Below are 21,096 nucleotides of genomic sequence, written 5' to 3' on the forward strand. Positions count from 1 at the left end.
ATATGGTCGCTAACAACCATACCAAAATTGGTCCAATCACACAAAAATTGGTCCATATCGGTTCATAATCATGGTTGCCACTAGAGCCAAAAATAATCTACCAAAATTTTATTTCTATAGAAAATTTTGTCAAAATTTTATTTCTAGAGAAAATTTTGTTAAAATTTTATTCCGTTCATAATAAAATTTTCATCATTGTCAAAATTTTATTTCTATAGAAAATTTTGTCAAAATTTTATTTCTATAGAAAATTTTTCGGCCTGGCCGAACTTACGGCCGTATGTACTTGTTTCAATTACACTTTCCTTTTTTGTCTTCACATAAAACCACGTGCCACTTCTGAATAAATAAATTAACACAAAACACAGTAAATCCGTATTCTCCGTCCATTCCAAGAAACAATCAACACACGACTGACGCGCAAAATGAAAATCGTGTGTACCTGCTCAATGTTTTTATAAAATTCTTTTCGCTGCAAAAAAGTTAAAAAATTAAATGGTCACGAAAAAAATGTAAATGGTCTTTATGGCCATGTAATGGTTCTAGACATGTCTATACTTAACCTATAAAAAATATTTTTTCCCTGTAAAAGAGTAAAAAAAATTGAATGGTCAGGTACATGATTTTCCCGACCATTTAATGGTCTCAAATTCTATCATTTAAATTATAGAACATGTTTGCGGTATTTGATAACCATTCAAATGCTTATTGCCACCATACATTTTTCTCCGCTCGAAAACTATTTTTACAAAGACAAAATATATGGTTTTCGCGGCAATTACATGCTCTAGATAAGCATTAAATGGATGCGGCAACCATGTCCAAACATGGTTTATCTGTGCGTGTAATTATGGACGATGTGGACCAATTTTTGCATGGTTGTTAGAGACCATATACCAACATCATGTAACAAATTTAAGCCGGATCGGATGAATTTTGCTCATCCATGTGGCTCCGGAGATCAAATCTGGGGATTGGTTTATATGGGGGCTATATATAATTATGGACCGATGTGGACAAATTTTTGCATAGTTATTAGAGACCATATACCAACATCATGTACCAAATTTCATCCGGATCGGAGGAAATTTTCTTCTCTTTGAGGATCCGCAAGCCAAATCTGGGGACCCGTTCATATGGGGGCTATACGTAAAAGTGAACCGATAAGGCCCAGTTGCACCATCCGACCTACATCAATAACAACTACTTGTGCAAAGATTCAAGTCGATAGCTTATTTCGTTCGGAAGTTAGCGTGATTTCTACAGACGGACGGACGGACGAACGGACATGCTTAGATCAACTCAGAATTTCACCACGACCCAGAATATATATACTTTATGGAGTCTTAGAGCAATATTTCGATGTGTTACAAACGCAATGATAAAGTTAATATACCCCCCATCCTATGGTTGAGGGTATAAAAATTTCATGTACACTTGATGAGAGGCAACTTTTCTTATGTATTTTGATCGACTGAATTCGGAAAAATTAAAAAAAAAACAAGTACACAGAAAAAAATTTCACAAAAATTTTTCCAATTAAAATCTTAATTGAGTTTTAAAAAATATTCAATTAAAAATTTAATTGATTCAACAAATTTTTTAATTGAAACAAAAATCAATCACACAAATTAATAATATCAATTAATTTTTTAATTGGATCAATTAATGTTTTAGTTGACTGTCAATTAATTTTTTAATTGATACTATCATTTCTGTGATTGAAGACATTTCAATTAAAAAATTAATTGGATCAATTAATTTCGTGATTGAATCAGAAAAAATTTTTTTTGTGTGTAAGGAAAGTCTAAATTCGGGCGGGGCCGACTATATTATACCCTGCACCACTTGGTAGATCTAAATTTTCGAAACCATATCACATCCGTCAAATGTGTTGGGGGCTATATAAAAAGGTTTGTCCCAAATACATACATTTAAATATCACTCGATCTGGACAGAATTTGATAGACTTCTACAAAATCTATAGAAGCAACATTTAAGTCGGCTAATGCACTAGGGTGGAACACAATGTTAGTAAAAAAATATGGGAAACATTTAAATTCGAAGCAATTTTAAGGAAACTTCGCAAAACTTTATTTATGATTTATCGCTCGATATATATGTATTAGAAGTAAGGAAAATTAGAGTCATTTTTACAACTTTTCGACTAAGCGGTGGCGATTTTACAAGGAAAATGTTGGTATGTTGACCATTTTTGTCAAAATCAGAAAAACATATATATGAGAGCTATATCTAAATCTGAACCGATTTCAACCAAATTTGGCACGCAGTCATTTTTAAATTTTTTCGACTAAGCGGTGGCGATTTTACAAGGAAAATGTTGGTATTTTGACCATTTTTGTCGAAATCAGAAAAACATATATATGGGAGCTATATCTAAATCTGAACCGATTTCAACCAAATTTGGCACGCATAGCTACAATGCTAATTCTACTCCCTGTGCAAAATTTCAACAAAATCGGAGCAAAAAATTGGCCTCTGTGGTCATATGAGTGTATATCGGCCGAAAGCTATATATTGGAGCTATATCTAAATCTGAACCGATTTCAATAAAATTTGGCACGCATAGCTACAATGCCAATTCTACTCTCTGTGCAAAATTTCAACTAAATCGGAGCAAAAAATTGGCCGCTGTGGTCATATGAGTGTAAATCGGCCGAAAGCTATATATTGGAGCTATATCTAACTCTGAACCGATTTCAACCAAATTTGGCACGCATAGCTACAATGCTAATTCTACTCCCTGTGCAAAATTTCAACCAAATTGGGGTAAAACTCTGGCTTCTGGGACCGTATTAGTCCATATCGGGCGAAAGATATATGGGAGCTATATCTAAAGCTGAACCGATTTCAATAAAATTTGGCACACTTGACTATAGTACTAATTGTTCTTCTTGTGCAAAATTTTAAGCAAATTAGGGTAAAACTCTGGCTTCTGGGGCATATAAGTCCATATCGGGCGAAATATATATATGGGAGCTATATCTAAATCTGAATCCGATTTCTTCCAAAACCAATAGGGTTCTATTCTGAGCCAAAACACATACTTGTGCCAAATTTGAAGTCGATTGGACTAAAACTGCGACCTAGACTTTGATTACAAAAATGTGTTCACGGACAGACGGACATCGCTATATCGACTCAGGAGCCCACCGTGAGCATTTTTGCCAAAGACACCATGTGTCTATCTCGTCTCCTTCTGGGTGTTGCAAACATATGCACTAACTTATAATACCCCGTTCCACAGTGTGGAGCTGGGTATAAAAATTCGTTTTTCTTCGAGTTTGTCTTATTACTTACGTTAGAGTATCATCTATACGTCCAATTAGAGAAAAAAAATTTGCTTTTAATGGTTTATAATTTTCTGGCGGAAAAGGTCCATTGTAAAATACGATTTTTTTGAAAATTTGGCTTTTTCGCGTCGACCACTTAACTTATCACAGATCCAATTATACACGATTATTCGTCATCTTAATACCTTTCATTTAAGTATAATCGGATAATTCTAACTCGAGATATAATTTGTTTTCACAAAAAAAAAAGCGAAAAACTAAAAATAATGGGATATCTCAAAAACTGTTCCATAAAAAAATTTTAAACATTTTTTTTTTTCGAATTCAGCAGATTAAAAAAATTTTTCTGGGTAAAGAAAATTTCTGCATACGAAATTTGTATTTGTCTTTACTGAAAATATTCTTTATGATATAAAAAATTGAATTTAGTTTAACCAATCATTTTTGTATGTGTACACTCATATGGAATTTCATATTCCATTTTAAATTATTTTTATTGAAATTTTGCATTTGTTGGATAATCTTCATTACAAGCATCACATGACTAGCAACAGTTTGCCTTAACAAGAAGTGGGCGTTACTTTACTTATATCCACACCCATTTTACATTGAGACTTATGTCAATTAAGAAAATGCAAAAGAAAAATATTTACAATAATTTGTTATGCCATGTTATGAAATTATAAAACAAAAGCAAAACAATGCAATTTAAAGACTTTTTTTAAATGCCTTGAGGCTCAACAAAATTTGTACAAGAATATTAGAATAACTAATGGTTGTAAGATCTTTCATGAGAAATTAACAAACCTGGATTCACCATACTATAAGGGAAGGAATATATTAAAATTTTTTCTGTGGTCTATTTATCCACCATAGATAAAAGAAAATTTTTTAATAGACATTTCTCATTCATAGAGATTGCTTTGGTCTGAGGCATTTCTACAAGTGGGCAACTGGACCTATTTTAACGAAAAACAAAAATCTTAGAATTGTACAACATTTTGTTGACTATGGGCTGGCAATAGCTCTAAAACCCATCTAAGAGTTTTAGAACTTTGGCAAAAACTTTATTCTCATTCTATTCATACAGACTACGCTCCAAATAATTTCTTATAAAAAAAAAACAAAAACATTTTATTAATCTGAAATACCTACATGTCTAACTACAATTAGCTAATATACTATTGCATTATCCCAATAGACTGAATAGTCTAAGTAAGCTTGAAATATCGGGCTGCCACTATACCATTGCATGAAATTTAAATTTCTTATGAAAAATGTCTCCACCTTAGTAATAACCATTTCGTCTGTGAGAAATTCTTAGTTATAAATATAATGATAATATAATTAATTTAATTATCTTAACATGAATACACTTATCTTAGTTGAGCATGTGTCGTTAGTGTTTGAAGTAAGCCATGAATTTAAATGAAAATTTTAAACCACAATCCAATTTAATTTAATTAGACTTTGTTTGGAGGCTTTACTCATGCCTCGAGCATATTCAAATGAATTGGCTTGAAAATTTGTCACATATTTGGGGTTCTTCTCGCTTTGTTGATTTATGGTAATTTGATGAGGGGAAAATTAGGGAAAAATTTGTTTGTTATGCGTAATTGTCAAAAGTTAATGAGATGGTCTTTAGTTAGGGTTTGTTTAACTTCAGATTGCTGCCTATTTACAAGACACGAATAGAAGAAAATTTTGTACAATATTTAAAATTTAAATTGGCTAATGCCCGAAGGCACTGCAGAATGTCAATCTTTTATTTCTATAGAAAATTTTGTTAAAATTTTATTTCTATAGAAAATTTTACCAAAATTTATTTCAATAGAAAAATTTGTCGAAATACTATTTCTTTTTGTCAAAATTTTGTCAAAGTTTTATTTCTATAGAAAATTTTCTCAAAATTTTATTTGTATAAAAAAAATTGTCAAACTTTTATTTCTATAGAAAATTTTGTTAAAATATTATTTCTATAGAAAATTTTGTCAAATTTTTATTTCTTTAGAAAAGTTTGTCACAACTTTGTCAAAATTTGATTTCTTTAGAAAAGTTTGTCAAAATTGAATTTCTATAGAAATTAACTTTTGTAAAAATTTTATTTCTATACAAATTTTTTTTTCAAAAATTTATTTGTATAGAAAATGTTGTCAAAATTCTATTTCTGTAGAAAATTTTGACAAAATTTTATTTCTATAGAAAATATTGCGAAAAATTTATTTCTATGGAAAATTTTTTTTGGGAGCCACCATGGTGCAATGGTTAGCATGCCCGCCTAGGTTAGGTTAGGTTATGTGGCAGCCCGATGTATCAGGCTCACTTAGACTATTCAGCCCATTGTGATACCACAGTTGCATACACAAGGTCGTGGGTTCGATTCCTGCTTCGACCAAACACCAAAAAGTTTTTCAGCGGTGGATTATCCCACCTCAGTAATGCTGGTGACATTTCTGAGGGTTTCAAAGCTTCTCTACGTGGTTTCACTGCAATGTGGAACGCCGTTCGGACTCGGCTATAAAAAGGAGGTCCCTTGTCATTGAGCTTAACATGGAATCGTGCGATTCCACTGAGTGCGATAAGAGAGAAGATCACCAATGTGGTATCACAATGGACTGAATAGTCTAACGTCTATATTCATAATCATTTACTGACAGTTTATCGAAGGAATTTGTATAGTAATAGTAGGTTTAATGTTTACGTTAACTTTTATGAATATGGGGGTAAGTGTGCATGGTACATCGGGCTGCCACCTAACCTAACCTAACCTATGGAAAATTTTGTCAAAATTTAATTCACACAGAAAATTTCTTCAAAATTTTATTTGTATAGAATATGTTGTTAAAATTTTATTTCTATAGAAAAATTTGTCAAAATTTTATTTCTATAGAAAAATTTGCGAACCTTGTTTTCCTTAAAAACTTTTATCAAAATTTTATCTCTATAGAAAGTTTTATCAAAATTTTACTTCTATCGAAAATTTTGTTAAAACAGTATTACTATAGAAAATTTTGTCAACATTTTATTTTGCGAAAATTTTATTTCTATAGACAATTTTATCAAAATTTTGTTTTTATAGAAAGTTCTATCAAAATGTTAGTTTTATAACAAATTTTGTCAACATTTCATTTCTATAGAAAATTTTATAAATATTGCATTTATTTTGTCAAAATTTTTTTTCATATGGATAATATTTATGTAAATTTTATTTCCATTTCTATAGATAATTTTATCAAAATTTTATTGCAGTAGAAAGTTTTGCCAAAATGTTATTTCTATCGAAAATTTTGTTATATTTTTTTTTTCTCTATAGAAAATTTTGTCCAAATTTCATTTCTTTAGAAAAGTTTGTAAAAATTTTGTCAAAATTGTATTTCTATAGATTTTTTTTTAATTTTATTTCTATAGAAAATTTTGTTAAAATCTTATTTCTATAGAAAATTTTGTTAAAATTTTATTTCTGTAGAAAATTTTGTCAACATTTTATTTTGCGAAAAAAAATTTACGAAAATTTTATTTGTATAGACAATTTTATTAGAATTTTGTTGTTATAGAAAGTTCTTTCAAAATTTTAGTTAACAAATTGTGTTAACATTTCATTTCTATACAAAATTTTGTCAAAATTTTATTTCTATAGAAAATTTTATAAAAATTTCATTTATTTTGTCAAAAATTTTATTCATATGGATAGCTTTTATGTAAATTTTATTTCCATTTCTATAGAAAATTTTGTCAAAATTTTATTTTTATATAATTTTTTTTTTCAAAAATAAAATTTTATAGACATTTTTTTCAAAATTTTATTTCTATAGAAAATTTTGCCAAAATTTTATTTCTTAAGAAAATTTGTCTAAATTTTATGTCAATAGAAAAGATTGTTGAAATTCTATTTCTTTTTGTCAAAATTTTGTCAAAGTCTTATTTTTATAGAAAATTGTATGTGTATAAAAAATTTTCAAACTTTTATTTCTATAGAAAATATTGCTAAAATTTTATGTCTATAGAAAATTTTGTACAAATTTCATTTCTTTAGATGAGTTTGTAAAATTTTTTTCAAAATGTCGTTTCTTTAGAAAAGTTTGTCAAAATTTTGTCAACATTTTCTTCCTATAGAAAATTTTGACAAAAATTATTTCTATAGAAAATTTTGACAAAATTTTATTTCTATAGAAAATTTTGTTAAAATTTTATTTCTATAGAAAATTGTGTCAACATTTTATTTTGCGAAAAAAAAATTGCGAAAATTTTATTTCTATAGAAAAAAAAAATTATATAAAAATAAAATTTTGTCAAAATTTTATTTTTATATAATTTTTTTTTTTCAAAAATAAAATTTTATAGACATTTTTTTCAAAATTTTATTTCTATAGAAAATTTTGCCAAAATTTTATTTCTTAAGAAAATTTGTCTAAATTTTATGTCAATAGAAAAGATTGTTGAAATTCTATTTCTTTTTGTCAAAATTTTGTCAAAGTCTTATTTTTATAGAAAATTGTATTTGTATAAAAAATTTTCAAACTTTTATTTCTATAGAAAATATTGCTAAAATTTTATGTCTATAGAAAATTTTGTACAAATTTCATTTCTTTAGAAGAGTTTGTAAAATTTTTTTCAAAATGTCGTTTCTTTAGAAAAGTTTGTCAAAATTTTGTCAACATTTTCTTCCTATAGAAAATTTTGACAAAAATTATTTCTATAGAAAATTTTGACAAAATTTTATTTCTATAGAAAATTTTGTAAAAATTTTATTTCTATAGAAAATTGTGTCAACATTTTATTTTGCGAAAAAAAAAAATTGCGAAAATTTTATTTCTATAGACAATTTTATCAAAATTTTGTTTTTATAGAAAGTTCTTTAAAAATTTTAGTTTTATAAAAAATTTTGTCAACATTTCATTTCTACAGAAAATTTGTCAAAATTTTATTTCTATAGAAAATTTTATGAAAATTGTATTTATTTTGTCTAAAATTTTATTCATATGGATAATTTTTATATAAATTTTATTTCCATTTCTATAGAAAATTTTGTCAAAACTTTATTTATATAGATTTTTTTTTTCACAAATAAAATTTTATAGACATTTTTTTCAAAATTTTATTTCTATAGAAAATTTTGCCAAAGTTATATTTCTAAAGAAAATTTGTCTAAATTTTATTTCAATAGAAAAATTTATCGAAATTCTATTTCTTTCAAAGTTTTATTTCTATAGAAAATTTTCTCAAAATTTTATTTGTAGAAAAAATTTGTCAAACTATTATTTCTATTGAAAATTTTGTTAAAATTTTATTTCTATAGAAAATTTTGTCAAAATTTCATTTCTTTAGAAAACTTTGTCACAATTTTTTAAAATTTCATTTCTTTAGAAAAGTTAGTCAAAATTGTATTTCTATAGAAATTAAATTTTATCAAGATTTTATTTTTATAGAATTTTTTTTTTTTTAATTTAATTTTATCAAAATTTTGTTTGTATACAAAATTCTATCAAAATTTTAGTTTTATAACAAATTTTGTCAACATTTCATTTCTATAGAAAATTTTGTCCAAATCTTATTTCTAGAGAAAATTTTATAAAAATTGTATTTATTTTGTCAAAAATTTTATTCATATGGATAATTTTTATTTAAAATTTATTTCCATTTCTATAGAAAATTTTGTCAACATTTTATTTTTATAGATTTTTCAAAGTTTTACTTTTATAGACATTTTTTCAAAATTTTATCTAAAGAAAATTTTGTCAAAATTTTATTTCAATAGACATTTTTTTAATTTTCTAAAGAAAATGTTGTCAAAATTTTATTTCTGTAGAAACTTTTGTCACAATTTTATTTCAATAGAACATTTTTGTCAAAATTTTATTTCTATACCAAAATTTGTTAAAACTTTATTTCTGTCGAAAATTTTGTCACAATTTTATTTCTATAGAAATTTTGTCGCAATTTATTTATATCGAAAATTTTGTCACAATTTTATTTCTATAGAAAATTTTGTCAAAAATTTTATTTTTATAGAAAATTTGTGGAAATTTTATTCCTAAAGAAAAGTTTGATTAAATTTTATTTCTGTAGAAAATTTTGTCAATATATTTTTCTATAGAAAATTTTTAAAATTTTATTTCTATAGAAAATTTTGCCAAAGTTGAATTTCTAAAGAAAATTTGTCGAAATTTTATTTCAATAGAAAAATTTGTCGAAATTCTATTTCTTTTTGTCAAAGTTTTATTTCTATAGAAAATTTTCTCAAACTTTTATTTGTATAAAAAAATTGTCATAATGTTAATTTTGTAAAATTTATTTCCATTTCTATAGAAAATTTTGTCAAAAGTTTATTTTTATAGATTTTTTTTCAAAATTTTGTTTTTATAGAAATTTTTTCAAAATTTTTTTTCTAAAGAAAATTTTGTCAAAATTTTATTTCTGTAGAAAATTTTGTCAAAATTTTATTTCAATAGAAAATTTTTGTCAAAATTTTATTTCTATACCAAAATTTTTTTTAAAATTTTGTTTCTATCGAAAATTTTGTCACAATTTTATTTCTATAGAAAATTTTGTCAAAATTTATTTCTATAGAAAATTTTGTCACAATTTTTTTTCTATAGCAAATTTTGTCAAAATTTTATTTCTATAGAAAATTTTGTCATAATGTTTTTTCTATAGAAAATTTTGTAAAAAATTTTCTCTCTATAGAAAATTTGTGGAAATTTTATTCCCAAAGAAAAGTTTTATACAATTTTAAAATTTGATTACATTTTATTTCTATAGAATATTTTTCAATATTTTTTTTCTATAGAAAATTTTATTTCTATAGAAAATTTTGTTAAAAATGTATTTTTATAGAAAATTTTGTCAAAATTTTATTTCTATAGAAAATTTAGTCAAAATTTTATTCCCATAGAAAATTTTGTCAATTTTGTTTTTATAGACATTTTTTCAAATTTATTTTTCTAAAGAAAATTTTTGTCAAAATTTTATTTCTGTAGAAAATTTTGTCAAAATTTTATTTCAATAGAAAATTTTTGTCAAAATTTTATTTCTATACCAAAATTTTTTTAAAATTTTGTTTCTATCGAAAATTTTGTCACAATTTTATTTCTATAGAAGATTTTGTCAAAATTTATTTCTATAGAAAATTTTGTCACAATTTTTTTTCTATAGCAAATTTTGTCAAAATTTTATTTCTATAGAAAATTTTGTCATAATGTTATTTCTATAGAAAATTTTGTAAAAAATTTTCTCTCTATAGAAAATTTGTGGAAATTTTATTCCCAAAGAAAAGTTTTATACAATTTTAAAATTTGATTACATTTTATTTCTATAGAATATTTTGTCAATATTTTTTTCTATAGAAAATTTTATTTCTATAGAAAATTTTGTTAAAAATGTATTTTTATAGAAAATTTAGTCAAAATTTTATTTCTATAGAAAATTTAGTCAAAATTGTATTCATAATTTTTATGTATGTAAATTATATTTCCATAGAAAATTTTGTCAAAATTTTGTCAAAAACAAATTTTCAAAGATAATTTGTAGAGAAGAATATTTTGCAAAATCCACCAAACCATGAAGAATTTTACCAATCTAATAAAGAGTGAAATATATATCACATTTTGTTGATTTCTGGCGAAGTGTATTTAAATATTTCTTAACTCCCCCTTGTGAAATTTCATCGATTAATTAATGTCTTTAAATAATCAATTTAAATAATTATTTAATTAAACGCATCGACAGATGTTCGAGTCTAAACTTTCTTAACTGCACATCATAAATTCAATACCAGAATTCGCTAATTAATGATCTATTGGGAGATCATTTAAGTGGGAGCTTTTCATTGCATTCAATTCCAACAGAAAAAACCAGAAAACCAACATTTCTGCTTAATCAATTGAATTAAGCATTCAAAGACCAATAATGCTAAAAACTCCCCCCCAAAGAGTTAACCATTCACCAACAACCGTATGAGTTAGTACTGCCAGAGATGATCAGCAATTCCAAACAAATGGAGTGCTTAAGTAGTTTGCGGGGGAAATAGGAGTAGGGCAATTTTAATTAAATTTCATTTTCATTTTAATGAATTTGTATTGCTTTAAATGCGTGGTGGTGCATATGAGAGAAGTCACTTGCGTCTCTTGCGATTGAAATTTTGTATATGCGGTTCTTTGGAGTTTATTGGTTTTTGTTTTTTTTTCGTACGCTGTCGTCGTTGATCTTACAATTTGATTATAATGTCATAAATTAAATGTTTTCAATTGAATAATTGAGCCAGAATAGATCCATAGCCATCAGCCGTAGCAATTTCATTCACTCTCATTGTATGGTGGGTAAAGAACGGTGTGGATGGCGAAGATATCACATATCGACTATTGACGACAGACAACCACTGACCATTCCATGACATATGGGAAAATAATACATTCAGACGATGACGATAATCAAGTGAGGGTGTACAACAGACAGGATGATTGTCTTTTTGTTTTTGTCACTCCGTGTGGGTGTCAAATGCCTCGACAATTGTGGCGTTAAACGCCGCTTGTCACAATGTGGGCTCATAGTATTCTTTTCGAATATTCTTAAGGCTCTTACGATATGGCGACAATTGCATAATATTGTAATTGGAATTAAAACGGAAATTAATGATGATTAATTTTTTACCGGTTTTTTTTTTCTCACAGCACTTAAAATGTGTCTTTTCTTCGTTTTTGTTAATGAAAAGCCATTAAATATGAAGCTTTTTCTAAGTCTGTTAGCTTTTATATGCTATAAATTCTCATTTAGAAAGGTATAGATAAGAACAACTTTGTTAGGATTTCATATTAGTTTACTGACAACAAAAGCATGCTCAGTTCCAAAAATTTTGTCTTTACACAAATAATTATACCTTAAACAATATAGTGGTCAGGAACTATTGATAATCTCTCAAAATTTAGAGAACATTTTTCCAAAAATCTTCTAAACTAAACAAAAATGTTTGTAGTTGCACCGACAAGGCAAAGTTTCTACTTCTACCAAAAAGGGAGAACTTACTCACAATGGACTTTGATATAACTTTACATTTTTTGAGGAATATGTCAAAATTTTCTTTCTATAGACAAAATTGTCAAAAAAAAATTTTTCTATAGAAAAAATCAAATTCAAAATTTTGGGAGCCACCGTTGTGTAATGATTAGCATGTCCGCCTTGCTTACACAAGGTCGTGGGTTCGATTCCTGCTTCGACCGAACACCAAACAATTTTTCAGCGGTGGATTACCCTACCTCAGTAATGCTGATGACATTTCTGAGGGTTTCAAACTTTCTCTAAGTGGTTTCACTGCCGTTTGGACTCGGCTATAAAAAAGCCTGACATGGAATCGGGCAGCACTCAGTGATAAGAGAGAATTTCACCAATATGGTATCACAATGGACTGAATCGTCTAAGTGAGTCTGATACAACGGGCTGCCACCTAAAGGGTGATACGGTCAAAATTTGGTCAAGGGAAAACGCGTGCAAATTGGTGAAATCGTTTATTTAAAAAATCAAATTAAAATTCTTTTCAAGTTCAATTAGTATAAAATTCAGTAAAAATATTCAGTTAGGCTTTCGCTTTTCCAAATCCGAATTGCCGGGCCTCACGCTTGACACCTGCCATCAGATTTTGTACAGCCACCTTGTCCACCTTTTTCGCCGCAGAAAGCCAGTTTGCCTTGAACTGCTGCTCGTTCTTAGCAGTTTTTTTGGTCTTCTTTAGGTTTCGCTTGACAATAGCCCAGTATTTCTCAATTGGGCGGAGCTCTGGCGTGTTAGGAGGGTTCTTGTCCTTGGGAACCACCTGCACGTTGTTGGCGGCGTACCACTCCATTGCCTTTTTACCGTAATGGCAAGATGCCAAATCCGGCCAAAACAGTACGGAACAACCGTGTTTCTTCAGAAAAAGCAGCAGACGTTTATTCAAACACACTTTCACGTAAATTTCTTGGTTGACTGTCCCGGAAGCTATGAAAATGCTGTTTTTCAAGCCACAGGTACAGATGGCTTGCCAAACCAAATATTTCGTTGCGAACTTTGACAGTTTTATGTGCTTGAAAATATCTGCTACCTTTCCCCTTCCTTTTGCCGTATAAAACTCCTGTCCCGGAAGCTGCTTGTAGTCGGCTTTGACATAGGTTTCGTCGTCCATTACCACGCAGTCAAACTTCGTCAGCATTGTCGTGTACAGCCTCCGGGATCGTGCTTTGGCCGGCGTATTTTGTTTATCATCGCGATTTGGAGTCACTACCTTCTTGTAAGTCGATAGTCCGGCTCGTTTTTTGGCTCGATGCACGGTTGTAGACGATACACCCAGCTTATTTGCGGCATCTCGGAGAGAGAGGTTAGGGTTTCGCTTGAAACTACCGGCAACTCTCTTTGTCGTCTCAGCGGCTTCCGGTTTTCGATTTCCCCCCGATCCAGACTTCCTGGCTGTCGACAAACGTTCCCCAAACACTTTAATTACATTTGTAATGGTTGATTTGGCAACTTTTAGCGATTTTGCCAGCTTTGCGTGCGAGTAGCTCGGATTTTCGCGATGCGCGAGCCAAATCTTGATACGCTGCTCTTCTTGCTTGGACGGCAACTGAAGAGTGAATTCCAAAAATCAAAATAGGAGCAACATTCTACACACACACTCTTTCAAAATGAGGGGTGTTCAGGTTTTTTAAATGCAAAATTGAAAGAAATACGTCAAGTTTATATTTACCAAATTTTGACCGTATCACCCTTTAATCTAACCTTTGTCAAAATTTTATTTCTATAGAGAACTTTTGTCAAAATTTTATTTATATAGGAAATTTTGTCAAAATATTATGTCTATAGAAAATTTTGTTAAAATTTTATTTCCATAGAAAATATGGCAAAATTTTATTTAGAAAGAAAATTTTGTCAACATTTAATTTCTATAGAAAATTTTGTCAAAATGTTATTTCTATAGAAAATTTTGTACAAATTTTATTTCGATAGAAAATTTTGTCAAAATTTCATTTCTATAGAAAATTTTGTCAAAATGTTGTTTCTATAGATAGTTTTGCCAAAATTTTATTTCTGTAGACAATTTAGTGAAGATTTTATTTGTATAAAAAATTTTGTCAAAATTTTATTTCTATAGGGAATTTTGTCAAAATTTTATGTCCATAGAATATTTTATAAAAATTTTTTGTCTGTAGGAAATTTTGTCAACATTTTCTTTCTGTAGAAAAATTTGTCACAATTTAATTGCTATAGAAAATTTTGTCAAAATTTTATTTGTATAAGAAATGTCAAAATGTTATTTCCAAAGTTTCATTTCTATAGAAAAGTTAATTAAAATGTCATTTCTATCAAAAATTCTGTCAAGATTTTATTTCTATAGAAGATTTTGTCAAAATTTTATTTCTATAGAAGATTTTGTCAAAATTTTATTTCTATAGAAAATTTTAATTCTGTAGACAATTCTGTCAAAATGTTATTTCTGTAGAAAATTTTGACAAAATTTTCTTTCTATAGAAAATTTTTTCAAAATTTTATTTCTATAGAAAATTTTTTTCAAAATTTTATTTCTATAGAAAATTTTGTCAAAATATTATTTCTATAGAAAATTTTGTCAAAATTTTATTTCTATAGAAAATTTTGTCAAAATTTTGTTTCTATAGAAAATTTTGTCAACATTTTCTTTCTGTAGACAAATTTGTCACAATTTTATTGCTATAGAAAATTTTGTCAAAATTTTGTTTCTATAGAAAATGTCAAAATTTTATTTCCAAAGTTTCATTTCTATAGAAAATTCTGTCAAGATTTTATTTCTATAGAAAATTTTGACAAAATTTTATTTCTATAGAAAATTTTGTCAAATTTTTATTTCTATAGAAAATTTTATCAAAACTTTATTTCTATAGATAATTCTGTCAAAATTTTATTTCTGTAGAAAATTTTGACAAAATTATGTTTTTATAGAAAATTTTGTTAAAATTTTATTTCTATAGAAAATTTTTTCAAAATTTTATTTTTATAGAAAATTTTGTTAAAATTTTATTTCTATAGAAAATATGGCAAAATTTTATTTAGAAAGAAAATTTTGTCAACATTTTATTTCTATAGAAAATTTTGTCAAAATTTTGTTTCTATAGAAAATTTTGTCAACATTTTCTTTCTGTAGAAAAATTTGTCACAATTTTATTGCTATAGAAAATTTTGTCAAAATTTTGTTTCTATAGAAAATGTCAAAATTTTATTTCCAAAGTTTCATTTCTATAGAAAATTCTGTCAAGATTTTATTTCTATAGAAAATTTTGACAAAATTTTATTTCTATAGAAAATTTTGTCAAATTTTTATTTCTATAGAAAATTTTATCAAAATTTTATTTCTGTAGATAATTCTGTCAAAATTTTATTTCTGTAGAAAATTTTGTCAAAATTTTATTTCTATGGAAAATTTTGTCAAAATTTTATTTCTATAGAAAATTTTTTCAAAATTTTATGTCTACAGAATATTTTATAAAATTTTTTTGTCTATAGAAAATTTTGTCAACATCTTCTTTCTGTAGAAAAATTTGTCACAATTTTATTGCTATAGAAAATTTTTTCAAAATTTTATTTGTATAAAAAATGTCAAAATTTTATTTCCAAAGAAAGTTTGTCAAAATTTTATTTCTATGGAAAATTTTGTCAAAATTTCACTTCTATGGAAAATTTTGTCAAAATTCTATTTTTATAGAAAATTATGTCAAAATTTTATTTCTACAGAAAATTTTGGTGAAATGTTTAGTTTTCTTAGTTGGCCTTTGGAATTTTATAATTATTGGGATTCTTTTCGGCTTGAGGTCATGATAAATGAAAAATGCTGGTGTAGTTGCTTTTTTCAATATTTTATTATTGAAATATTGCTATTTCGGATATTTCGATACACCTTCGGTGATCATCTTCAGCGAGATATTATATTTTTCATATTTACGTTTTACAAAGTAATGGACTTTCTCCTTGCAAAGTTCATATCTAACTCAGTTCATATCTAACTCACTTAGATATGAACTTTGCAAGGAGAAAGTCCATTACTTTGTAAAACGTAAATATGAAAAATATAATATCTCGCTGAAGATGATCACCGAAGGTGTATCGAAATATCCGAAACAGCAATATTTCAATAATAAAACATTGAAAAAAGCAACTACACCAGCATTTTTCATTTATCATGACCTCAAGCCGAAAAGAATCCCAATAATTATTTTGGTGAAATTTTATTTCTATCGAAATTTTAGTCAAAAGTCTTTCTTCTATCAAAAAGTTTGTCAAAATTTCAATTTTTTAGTAAATTTTGTTTTTTAGTAAATTTTATGAAAATTTAATTGCTATTAAAAAATGTTGTGAAAATTTTATTTCTATAGAAAATTCTGTGAAAATGTTATTTTTTGGTGGAGAGTTGTATTTTTTTGTTTAAATAAATTTTTAAAACCAATCTATTTTCTTCACTTGTTTTTTTTTTATAACGAAATATTAAATTTTCAAATGAACATTTTCATTGTTAATTGTTATTGTTAATAATTAATTTTTTTTTTTTAATTTCTTATCATTCAAATGAACTTCCTAAGTACAACTTTTAAAGCAAAGCAAGGTCCTATGACAAGTCCATCTATTGAAGATGATCCAAGTTTCCACTACTTCCGGATAGCAAGGTGGGCATCCAAACTAATTTTTTGGAAGCTTTGTTTTTGCTGGGTCTCATTGAGGGCAGAAACTCAGACATTTAATTCCTTTTTTCATGTTTTTCTATCTCGCAATTAGATTACCATAGACTATGTTTTCCCAATACTAAAAGAACTGCTAGAACATATTGTCACTGTATATTGAAAATGTCAAAGATATTTATATGATATAAACATAATCTATAATCTTGAACGACATTTGAACAATAGAAATACTCCTAATTTAATTAATAATATTTTGTCATTGTAAGTGTCTTTGGCAATATCAAAATTTTATATTCTTATCATACACCACTGTTACCAGATACACCACTTTGTAATATCATATTAAGCCCCAAAAGTTACAATACTGTTCATACAGCTCCATATGACACCGCTTACAGCCATTGTAGCTTCAGTGGAACCTATAATGTTTTGTAACATAATTATTTTTTTTTTAATATCTCATTATTGTAAATTTTATTACAACACCACACACCAAGAACAACAGCAAATGCCAGCCACGAGAGCATTGTGTAGTCCATAATTTTTTTTAATAACTAATTTTACGAATACATTCGATTGGTGGCAAATGGATTTAATTGTTTCATAACAATTTGTCAATAATCGTCGGTATGCGAGTGAGACTTTAGATGAATCGATTTCATTTCGAACAGAAAGAACACTCATCATTTGAACATAGGGTTCGATTGTAAATATAAAACCACATGAAATTATTGGGGCTTCGCGTTTTAATTGGAAATTCATAGATACCAAATGGGTGAATAACTAAATTTACTATTAATTTCATTGTCATAAATGTTATACATTTATCAATAATTAAAACAAAACACAAATATAAGGTAGTTCTAAGTAAGAGTATCTACATGGAGGAGAGTACTTGACTGGTTTTTGCACTCAAAAAAAAAAAGTGTACTTGGATCAAAAGATTTTGATCTTCTCTTAAGAATGTAGGTATTAATTTCGAGCCTAAACTCTTCACTAAACTAAAGGCAGTTTTGAGGGAGTTATCTGTCTTTAAATCGATGCTCTATAAAATTTCGACAGCATTTTCCATAGAAATAAAATATTACCAAAATTTTCTATAGAAATAAATTTTTGACAAAATTTTTTATAGAAATAAAATTAAACATGTTTAAAAATTTTAATTTTCGTGTATCAAAGTCCATTTTGAGGAAGTTCTCCCTTTTTGATAGAAGCTGAAACTTTTCCTTGTTGGTTCAAGCAATAATCATTTAAACATTTAAAATTCAACACATTTACAATTCAAGGGATACTAAATTTTTATACCCTCCACCATAGGATGGGGGTATATTAACTTTGTCATTCCGTTTGTAACACATCGAAATATTCTCTAAGACCCCATAAAGTATATATATTCTGGGTCGTGGTGAAATTCTGAGTCGATCTGAGCATGTCCGTCCGTCCGTCCGTCTGTTGAAATCACGCTAACTTCCGAACGAAACAAGCTATCGACTTGAAACTTGGTACAAGTAGTTGTTATTGATGTAGGTCAGATGGTATTGCAAATGGGCCATATAGCTCCACTTTTACGTATAGCCCCCATATAAACGGACCCCCAAATTTGGCTTGCAGACCCTCTAAGAGCAGCAAATTTCATCTGATCCGGCTGAAATTTGGTACATGGTGTTAGTATATGGTCTCTAACAACCATGCAAAAATTGGTCCGCATCGCTCCATAATTATATATAGCCCCCACACGCTCACAAAAAATCGCTTCTGTAACATATACTCCCAAACATATTTTGCTTCAAGCATATATATTTTTGGGTATTGCCCAAACATTTATATGTTTGATCTCTTCCAATATATAATATGTTTGAAAGCATATTGGTCTAAACAATATATGTTTGGGTAGTCTAAGTTCCAAACATTTTGTATTTTTGCATCCAAATTCAATAATGTTGTCTTCCAAAAAACAATATGTTATTATGTGACCATATAATATGTTTGGAAGCATTTTGCACCCAAAAATATTATATGCTTAAAAAAATTCTCCCAAACAATATTGTGCTCAAAATTTTATTTATTTATTTATATATTTACAATCATAATGAATTATGAAAATAAACAGGTAATATAGGTGCTAACAACATAGGTTTTCGACTTGAATGCTCAAAATTTTGTTTCTGCCCAATTGTATATTCCCCGACATCTTTCTCACTTCCACGAGATTTTTTAGTTCTTAGCACCTTTTTCTGTAATACAAACATTGTAGAAGAAATTATTCAATTTTATGATTTTTATTTTTATTTTAATTTTACCTTTTGCCGGACGGGGATTCGAACAGCGGACCACACAGTTTGTAAGGATCAAAGAAGTAGCTGATCAATTGCCCAAGGAAAAATAAAATGTTAATTTTGTAATAACAAGCAACAAACACCAACTTAATTCAATATCGCTCCCTGTTAAATAGCGCTCCAAGCTACTAAACACATATATGTTTATAGGCTATTTCTAAATTAATATATGTTTGCATCCAAGCATATTATATTTACAAACATTTTATGTCCCAAACATAATATGTTCTAACATATTAAAATATATGTCCCAAACATGTTATGCTAGTTTATGAACATTATATGCTTGCACTCAAAAATATTGTGTTTAAAAATTTGTGTTCCAAACATATAATGTTTATAGCCAAACATATGAAAAACAGTATTTTTCATCCGTGCATATAAACCGATCCCCCAATTTTGCTTTCGGAGCCCCTAAGAGAAGCAAATTTTATCCGATCGGGCTGAAATTTGGTACATGGTGTTAGTATATGGTCTCTAACAACTATGCAAAAATTGGTCTACATCGGTCAATAATTATATATAGCCCCCATATAAACCGATTCCCCGATTTGGCTTGCGGAGACTCTAAGAGAAGCAAATTTCATCCGATCCGGTTGAAATTTGGTACATGGTGTAAGTATATGGTCCCTAACAACTATGCCAAAATTGGTCCACATCGGTCAATAATTATATATATTCCCCCATATAAACCGATCCCCCGATTTGGCATGCGGAGCCTCTAAGAGAAGCAAATTTCATCCGATCCGGCTGAAATTTCGTACATAGTGTTAGTATATAGTCTCTAACAACTATGCAAAAATTGGTCCACATCGGTCAATAATTATATATAGCCCCCATATAAACCGATCCCCCGATTTGGCTTGCGGAGCCTCTAAGAGAAGCAAATTTCATCCGATCCGGTTGAAATTTGGTACATGGTCTTAGTATATAGTCTAGCTACTTGTCTAGCTAATTGTCTAGCTACGCTAATGGCCCCCATATAAACCGATCCCCCGATTTGGCTTGCGGAGCCTCTAAGAGAAGCAAATTTCATCCGATCCGGTTGACATTTGGTACATGGTTTAAGTATACAGTCTCTAATGGCCATGCAAAACTTGGTCGAAATCGGTCCATAATTACATATAGCCCCCATATAAACCGATCCCCAGATTTGACCTCCGGAGTCCCTTGGAAGAGCAAAATTCATCCGATTCGGTTGAAATTTGGTACGTCGTGGTAGTATATGGTATCCAACAACCATGCAGGAATTGGTTCATATCAGTCCAAATTATATATAGCACCCATATAAACCAATCCCCAGATTTGATCTCCGGTGCCTTTTGGAGAAGCAAACTTCATCCGATCTGGTTGAAATTTTGTACGTCGTTGTAGTATATGGTATCCAACAACCATGCAGGAATTGATTCACATCAGTCCATAATCATATATAGCCCCCATATAAACCGATCCTGAGATTTGATTTTGGAGCCTCTTGGAGGAGCAAATTTCATCCCAGTCAGTTGAAATTTGGTACATTGTGCTAGTATATGGCCGTTAACAACCATGTCTAACTAGGTCCATATCGGTCTATAGTTATATATAGCCCCCAAATAAATCGATCCCCAATCACACAAAAGTTGGTCCATATCAATAATTGTATATAGCCCCCTTATAAGCGACCCCCATATTCCAATTCTGGCTCCCTACCTACCGTGCAAAAGTCCATATCTATTCCTTTTTTGTCCAATTTATACCACGTATGGATTAACTCACAATTTAGAAAACGATTTAGGATAC

General features: G+C 28.2%; 1 long non-coding RNA gene across 1 annotated transcript; it reads right to left on the reverse strand.

Annotated features, from left to right (window-relative positions):
• Positions 1-17,112: 17,112 nt before the first annotated feature.
• LOC142224644 (uncharacterized) lies at positions 17,113-17,646 on the reverse strand. Its single transcript, XR_012719183.1, has 2 exons — positions 17,475-17,646; positions 17,113-17,400 (listed from the first exon to the last, which is right to left on the reverse strand). It is a non-coding gene; the product is annotated as an uncharacterized LOC142224644 (long non-coding RNA).
• Between the last annotated feature and the right edge of the window lie 3,450 nt (positions 17,647-21,096).

This window comes from Haematobia irritans, chromosome 2, assembly GCF_050003625.1.
Source record: "Haematobia irritans isolate KBUSLIRL chromosome 2, ASM5000362v1, whole genome shotgun sequence".
In the NCBI taxonomy this organism is placed as follows: Eukaryota; Metazoa; Arthropoda; class Insecta; order Diptera; family Muscidae; genus Haematobia; species Haematobia irritans.